The 7,295-nt window shown below is 41.4% G+C and overlaps 1 pseudogene; it reads right to left on the bottom strand.

Moving 5' to 3' along the window:
• Positions 1-982: 982 nt before the first annotated feature.
• LOC119528738 lies at positions 983-2,384 on the bottom strand (annotated as a pseudogene).
• Positions 2,385-7,295: the final 4,911 nt, after the last annotated feature.

Below are 7,295 nucleotides of genomic sequence, written 5' to 3'. Positions count from 1 at the left end.
CTTACATGTTAGTAACAGAAGAGAACACACACCATACAGTATTCACAGCAGTTGACAAAGGGATGGGGGAAATACAAGTATCGTTTCACTTAACACATTCAACTAACGGGGTTACCTAAGAACAAAACTCAGTTAAAGTTTTCCAACAGATGTGGCTGTCCTTTGAATGCAAAAAACATTCGTACATTATTTGCTATCATTGCTCTCTGCACACTCTCTCACCAAAGCCACAGGATTGAGAGACACATCTCGCCAAGTTAAAAAATATCCATTATGCACCACCAAGTCTCTGCATGTGCTCTCTCCTTTTTCTCGCTCATACTAGCCTTTCATGCCTCGGCACCACCATCAATCCCACACAAGGTTTCAAAAGTTCAAACAGCCTTCTGGTTCCATATCACAGCCTTGCGTTCATAGCGTTGATACAACTCCATGAAATAAAGAGTAGCAGATAAAAATGGAACACCCACTGTCAAAGACGCAGCCTGTGCAGAGTGATGACGAATTCTTGAATGAGAAAGCATGTAGACAGAAGTACTCCTATGGCAGAATATTTACAGCACTACTTTCAGTGAAGTGCTTCTTCCATAAACATTTGAAATGAGATGAACTGCAGAGATTAAATGAAGGCTTCATATTGTACTTTTGTATATGAGGGGAGACAAGTGTTAAAAAACAAAAACAAAAGAACCAAACATTGTGACACCATAATCTCCAAAAAGGAGATTTTCCTAAGGAAAAATCCATATGGTGGGGTTCAAATTAAAACAAGGAGAAAGTAATGTAGTTCTACTCAATGGCTTCCATTTGGAACATGCAAAGAATTCACTTAAAAAGTCCAGAGATAAAATATTACAGAAGAAACCTTTTGATATCAATTGTAGTGTTGGTTCACGAAACAGGCAAACAGCAATTCACTTTCAACCACTCAACATTTCAACTCTTTAGGTAACAAAACTTATAAAATTCCTTTAGTTCTTCCTTTTTCTAAAGAAAAATGTCAAAAATACTGCTGAATATACTCCACACTGAACAAACCAATTCTGAAAAAATTTAGTACATATGTATTTTACAATATACTTACCATGAGTTTAGAAAATTTTTTATTCCCACCAGTCTATACCAACTAACCACAACCCACTGTCTACATTCCCCAGCCAGAAGATTTGGAATCCATGCTTGAGCCAAAGCCTCCATTAAAACCACTGCCTGACCCTGCATTTGATGCTGATCCCCAACCAATTGCTACACCAGAATTACAGCCACTGTAAGAGTTATTTCCAGAACCAAAGGCCTGATTTGGCTCCCTCTGCATGTTGCCTTGGCTTTGGTTATTCCCTGATGAGCCTGACTAGTTCTGCTGGCTGGCTAACATCCCCATCATACCCCAGCTGCTCTGCAACACTGCCTGGGCTGCAGCCATCATTGCTGGATTAATGCTGAAAGCGCCAAAGTTCATCCCTCCGCCCATGTTACCACTTTGTTCCCCAACCCAGCTCCAACCCCCCTACTGTTACCAAATCCACCCTGATTCCCAAAGCCACCTGGATTACCACCAAATCTTCCACTTCTTTCTAACTGTCTATTGCTATTGTGCTTAGGTTCAGCATTGGATATATGTACACTGATTCCTTTAATGATCAAGTCCTCTCCACAAAGAGACTGGGCAACCTGATCATCTGCAAATGTAACAAAGGCAAAAGCCCTGAATGGTTTGGGGATAAAGACATCTACCACTTCTCCATACTGGCAAAAGAACTGCTGCAACTCATCAGCAGTCATGTCCTCTGTACAATGCCCAACGAACACCTTCCTGCTTCTCAAAGGCTCATCTGGGCTTTGCTTAGAATTAGAAAGTTTACAGTCACACCATCATCCATCTATCGTATGTCGCTGTGACATTACTTTCACCTGGGTTTCGTATTCCGTAAAACGAACAAAGCCAAACCCTTTTGAATGACCAGTTGTAATATCTTTCTTGACCTGCACCATAAGAACTTCTCCAAGGTACTAAAATATTCTTTTAGATCTTGTTCAGTGGTTTTCCATGGAAGGCCCAACACTATTAAATCAGATGTTTTCTGGACTGCTCTTTTCACCTTCATCACTGATGAAGCATCAGTTTCATCCATTTTTCTTTTGTTATCTTTGGGATAGTTGACAACGTACACCAGATTTCCCCAGCTGGCATCAGGTGCATGCAGAATTCCTTCTACTAGCCAAACACCTCTCATACACTGAGACACTGGATTCCTGTAGTGCAGACCACATGCCCCCGGAAACTGGGCAGTAACTGTGGGCAGAAGCACTGTCCCATCATCTTCTGACGGTATCTCAATAGGCTCATCATTCTCATCTTCCGTTACTCGAAAATATTCAGACATCTTTTCTTGTTTTTCCGCTAGGCAGCTGCTAGGAAGCCCGATGGGGTGACTGAAACAGCGAGGGCCCTGAGAGCAACCCAGCTACCGCTTCGCTCCCACCAGGGGAATGATTTTTAAAAGTAAAGTAGGTTCAGGGAGCGGCACCATTGGGGTTGGATTCCTCAAAGGGTGGTTGAATATTATCACAGTAAAGGGTTGTGGAGGGTACAAGGAGAGATGCAGACTGAGATTTCGGGAAATGAGGTCAAGAACTGGAGGGCCTGTATAAAGAAACATTCATAAAGAGATTTTCCTCTGGATCTTTAAAAATATTTTCCATTTCCTCACATTTTCCTAACCCCTCAGCAAATATTTTGGTAAGAAATTGTAATTGCATTAACAAATCAACAAATATGAGCAACCTAACAAATAACAGAATCTAACACTATGACAATAACCACACAAGCAGAGGTCACATTGGTCTGGGACTGTGAGAGCACTTGCAAAACCCTGAGTTTCCTCCTGGGAGGAGAGTGGGAGGGAAACAGCAGTTAAGGAAGCACATGTCATTAGCCAGATTTATTGCTCTCAGGCAAGGCCACCCTTTCATGGCAAAACTGCTTTTGGTTTTCAGCAAATGTTCTGTAACTGGTTATTATTATTATGGTATCTGAATTCAGTATCTCCTCACCAGCATAAAATTGACATGTCTTTTTAAATTATCAACCCAGTTCTGTTTGCTCTGCAAAATCCCTCCAGGAAAACAAAAGTCACTTAACAATATGGGTCACTGAACTTTTAGATGGCTTAACAATGCACATTGAAGAAACACAGGTTGAATTCAATTAAATCAATTAATAAGATATTGGCCAAACTTGGATTTAATTGAATTACTAGCTTTTCTGGAAAAACTATTTCTTCCCTCTATTTTCCTCCAGCTCTCCTAAATAATACTGTCCTTTAAAGTTCCAGATCAACTTCCAGGAATCCTTCTTTCTTCAATACATGTTTAAAATTACTGTATCATGGATATATATTTCTGTAGATTGCATAATGTCAGTCCTATTTCTCCTATAAGATTGAAGTTAGGGTCTTTCTCTTTTCTCTAATACATAACCCAAGTACACATTACCTCACAACACACTATACCTCAAGTGGATTCATCTAATATATGTGGAATCATTGAATAATTGAATAATGATAATGATAATGAGATGAATAAGTCTTTGTACTTAAACAAGAAAGACTACAAAATTGGGAGGTGATGTCATCAACATGGTGACATAAACAGCTACTGAAAACTTCTCTCCAGAGATTGAACCAAAAAAAGGACAATTTTTGAAACTCTGGAGGAGGATATAGACTGGAGAAAGCCCCTGCAAATGCTGAACTGAAGAAAGAGGAGAAACATCACGTAGGATCTTCCAACCCAGACCAGCCGGTCCCCTCTCTTCCCCCTCACTCAGTCTCTGAGGCACAGAATCAGCAGACAGGAGCCTTTCCACCAAGGACACAGATTTTAAAATCTCTACCAGCAGTGAAAAATACCCTCACTGTTTGAAGTCCTGGTGGACAGGGGAGGACATTTCAAGGCCCATATCTTTGAAGCACAAAGAGACTGAGAAAACATGGACAGACACTGTGTTTCCAGCCCTGTGTCTGAAAGCCTTTCACCACCCTTGAGGGAAGCAGCAGCTGGTGGTCATCTCCTTGCCTTGAAGATAGCTGGAGCACTGGGTCGGCTGAGGGAGTACTTTGCCACAGGTGGAGCCCCATGTCAAGCCAGATTTTGGCTGGCAAAGTGACGGCATAGGAATCCTGCAGTTTCAGCTCTGCTGGGTCAGACAGAGCCTGTGCTTGGAGGCAAAGCAGCCTGTGAGGATGATGAAGTTACTGGACATCACCATCTGCTAGACAGTCCAGAAAGTGCAAGGTAAGTAAAATGCTTTTTAAAAGATGCTTCAGACTCTTTCTTAGGAGCACAGGTGCTGGTCTACACACCCTCTATGGAAACCCAGCCCTGTTTCAGCTGAGAAATAGAAAAATCCCAACTGTTAAAGCATGGCTCCAAAATAAACCCAGAACTTTTTATTTGGTGGAAAATAGCACCATTGGAAGCCAGCAGATCTATATTACCACACACAGTGAACCTGCTGGGGTGCCCAGTGCCTACCTCCCATCCCTGTGGCAGGCCATTGTTGGCACCTGATTTGGGGGGAAAGATTAGGCAGCAAAGCCAATCTGATAACTGGCCAGGGAGAGAAACAAAGAAAAGATAGAGATCAAAGTCAACCAACAAGAAAACCTTAGGCAAAAGAGAGAAAACAACCTCTAGCATAAACCAATCCAGAAAATCAGATGCCTAGACAGCAAAAAAACATGAGCCACATCAGGAAATGGGAAGATATGGCCCAGTCAAAGGAAGAAACTAACACCTCAGATGAGATTCAGGGGTTGAAACAACTAATTATAGATGTTCAAACAAATCTTTTAAATCAAATCAACAAGTGGAGAAAGAATATGACAAAATAGTTGAAGGATGTAAAGAAGACACTGGGTGATCATAAGGAAGAATTCATAAGCTTGCAAAAACAAATGGCAGAACTTATGGGAATGAAAGGCACAATAGAAGAGATGAAAAACACAATGGAGACATACAAAAGCAGACTTGGAGAGGCAGAAGAAAGGATCAGGGAGCCGAAGGACAGGACATCTGAAATCCTGCACACAAATGAACAGATAGAGAAAAGAATGGAAAAATATGAACAGGGTCTCAGGGAACTGAATGACAACAGAAAGTGCATGAATATGCATGTATAGTTATCTCTGAAGGAGAAAAGAAGGGAAAGGCAGCAGAAAGAATAATAGAAGAAATAATCAATGAAAATTTCCCAACTCTTATGAAAGACAGAAAACTACAGGTCCAAGAAGCACAGCATACCCCAAACAGAATTGATCTAAATAGACCTTCTCCAAGACACTTACTAATCAGACTGTCAAATGTCAAAGGCAAAGAGAGGATTCTGAAAGCAGCAAGAGAAAAACAATCCATCACATACAAGGGAGGCTTGATAAGACTATGTGCAGATTTCTCAGCAGAAACCATGGAGGCAAGAAGGCAGTGGTATGACATATTCCAAGACACTGAATGAGAAAAACTGCCAGCCAAGGATCCTATATCTGGCAAAACTGTCCTTCAAAAACGAGGAAGAGTTAAAATATTTACAGATAAACAGAGTTCATTCTTGAACTCTCAGTTCTTAGCCTCTCCTTTATAGTAACAAGCTTCATAAGGGCAAGCCCCAAGATCGAGGTCTGGCCTACTAAGCTGGTGGTCCCCAATGCTGTGAGAATATCAGGAATTCCCCAGCTGGGGAAGTTGAATATTCAACTGAGAGACTTCTTGAACAGGAGACCTCCTCTACAAGAAATACTAAAGGGAGTTCTACAGACAGATAGGAAAAGACAGGAGAGAGAGTTTTGGAGAAGAATGTAGAAATGAAGGTATCAGGAGATAGAAAGAAGGTAGAGATGGGGCATTTAATGTTGAAGGAGTATAGAATGTTCTAGAGGATTGATTGTGTAGCTATAGAAATGGATAGCACAATATTGTGTCATGGTAGCACAATATTGTAAGTACACTGAAAAAAGATGACTGTGAATATGGTTGAAAGAGGAAGGCTACATATCTGTATGACACCAGAAGGAAAGATAGAAGATAAAGACTGGGACTGTATAACTTAGTGAAACCTAGAGTGGTCAATGAGTGTAATTCAGTGTATGATTATAAGAATGTTTTTACCTGAGGGAGCGGCAAGAAGGAATGAAGTTGTGAGGTATGCAACTAAGTGAATGGACCATGAGGACAGTAGGTTGAGTGAAATGAAAAGAAAAACCTGATAATACCTCACTAATACGGACTAATAATAATATGCAAACTCTCAGAATTGAATCTGGGAGCATGGGTTATCAGGGAAGGCTTATGTAAAGGTTCCTAGATTGTAAGCTCTTACAGCAGTCACATCTATCCATGAGTTGTAACAGTTATTTCTAAATTTTGAGATGCTGAGCTGTTTGTGTGTGATGTGGTTGGTCCTTGGAGCTTTGGGTATCTGTGTGGCACCTGGGACTCAGAGCCAGAGATTGGCAGTTGTGAATTTTGGCATTGCCCCATGAATCAACTGTTAAAGAGGCTGAAAAGGAGATTAGACTTTGATTAGAGATATGACCAAAATGAACTTGGTTGAGATTGGGGTAGATCAGACTAAAGAGTAGAGGATGATATTAACCATGTGTTAAAACTTTGGCTTCTGTGTGGAACCAAAGGAAGAGATACTGATTTGGTGCAAAATCCATATTTTCTGTAGCACACTATATAATTTGATTTGTATGGTCAATTTACTCAAATACCATAATTAAATGGAACCTTGACTGGGGAGTGAGAACTCGCTGGTTTGTACAGGATAGTATGAAGCCCCAATACAACCCAGAGTAATTTGGACAGAGAATAAAAAGTATTTGCAAATCCCCCTTGAGGGACTTGGGGGCAAATGTGGAAATATTCAACTTCCCCAGCTGGGGAATTCCTGATATTCTCACAGCATTGGGGACCACCAGCTTAGTAGGCCAGACCTCGATCTTGGGGCTTGCCCTTATGAAGCTTGTTACTATAAAGGAGAGGCTAAGCCTACTCATAATTGTGCCTGAGTCACCCCCAGAGAACCTTTTTTGTTGCACAGCCATGGCCTCTCTCTATGTGCAACTCAGCAGGTAAACTCACTGCCCTCCCCCACTACGTGGGACATGACTCCCAGGAGTATAAATCTCCCTGGAAATGTAGGACTTGGCTCCCGGGGATGAGCCTGGACCCTGCATCATGTGACTGAGAGAGACTTCTGGACCAAAAGGGGGAACAGCAATGAAACAAAATAT

Source organism: Choloepus didactylus, chromosome 3 (genome assembly GCF_015220235.1).
Source record: "Choloepus didactylus isolate mChoDid1 chromosome 3, mChoDid1.pri, whole genome shotgun sequence".
Lineage (NCBI taxonomy): Eukaryota > Metazoa > Chordata > Mammalia > Pilosa > Megalonychidae > Choloepus > Choloepus didactylus.
This window is presented reverse-complemented; position numbering and strand designations above follow the sequence as displayed.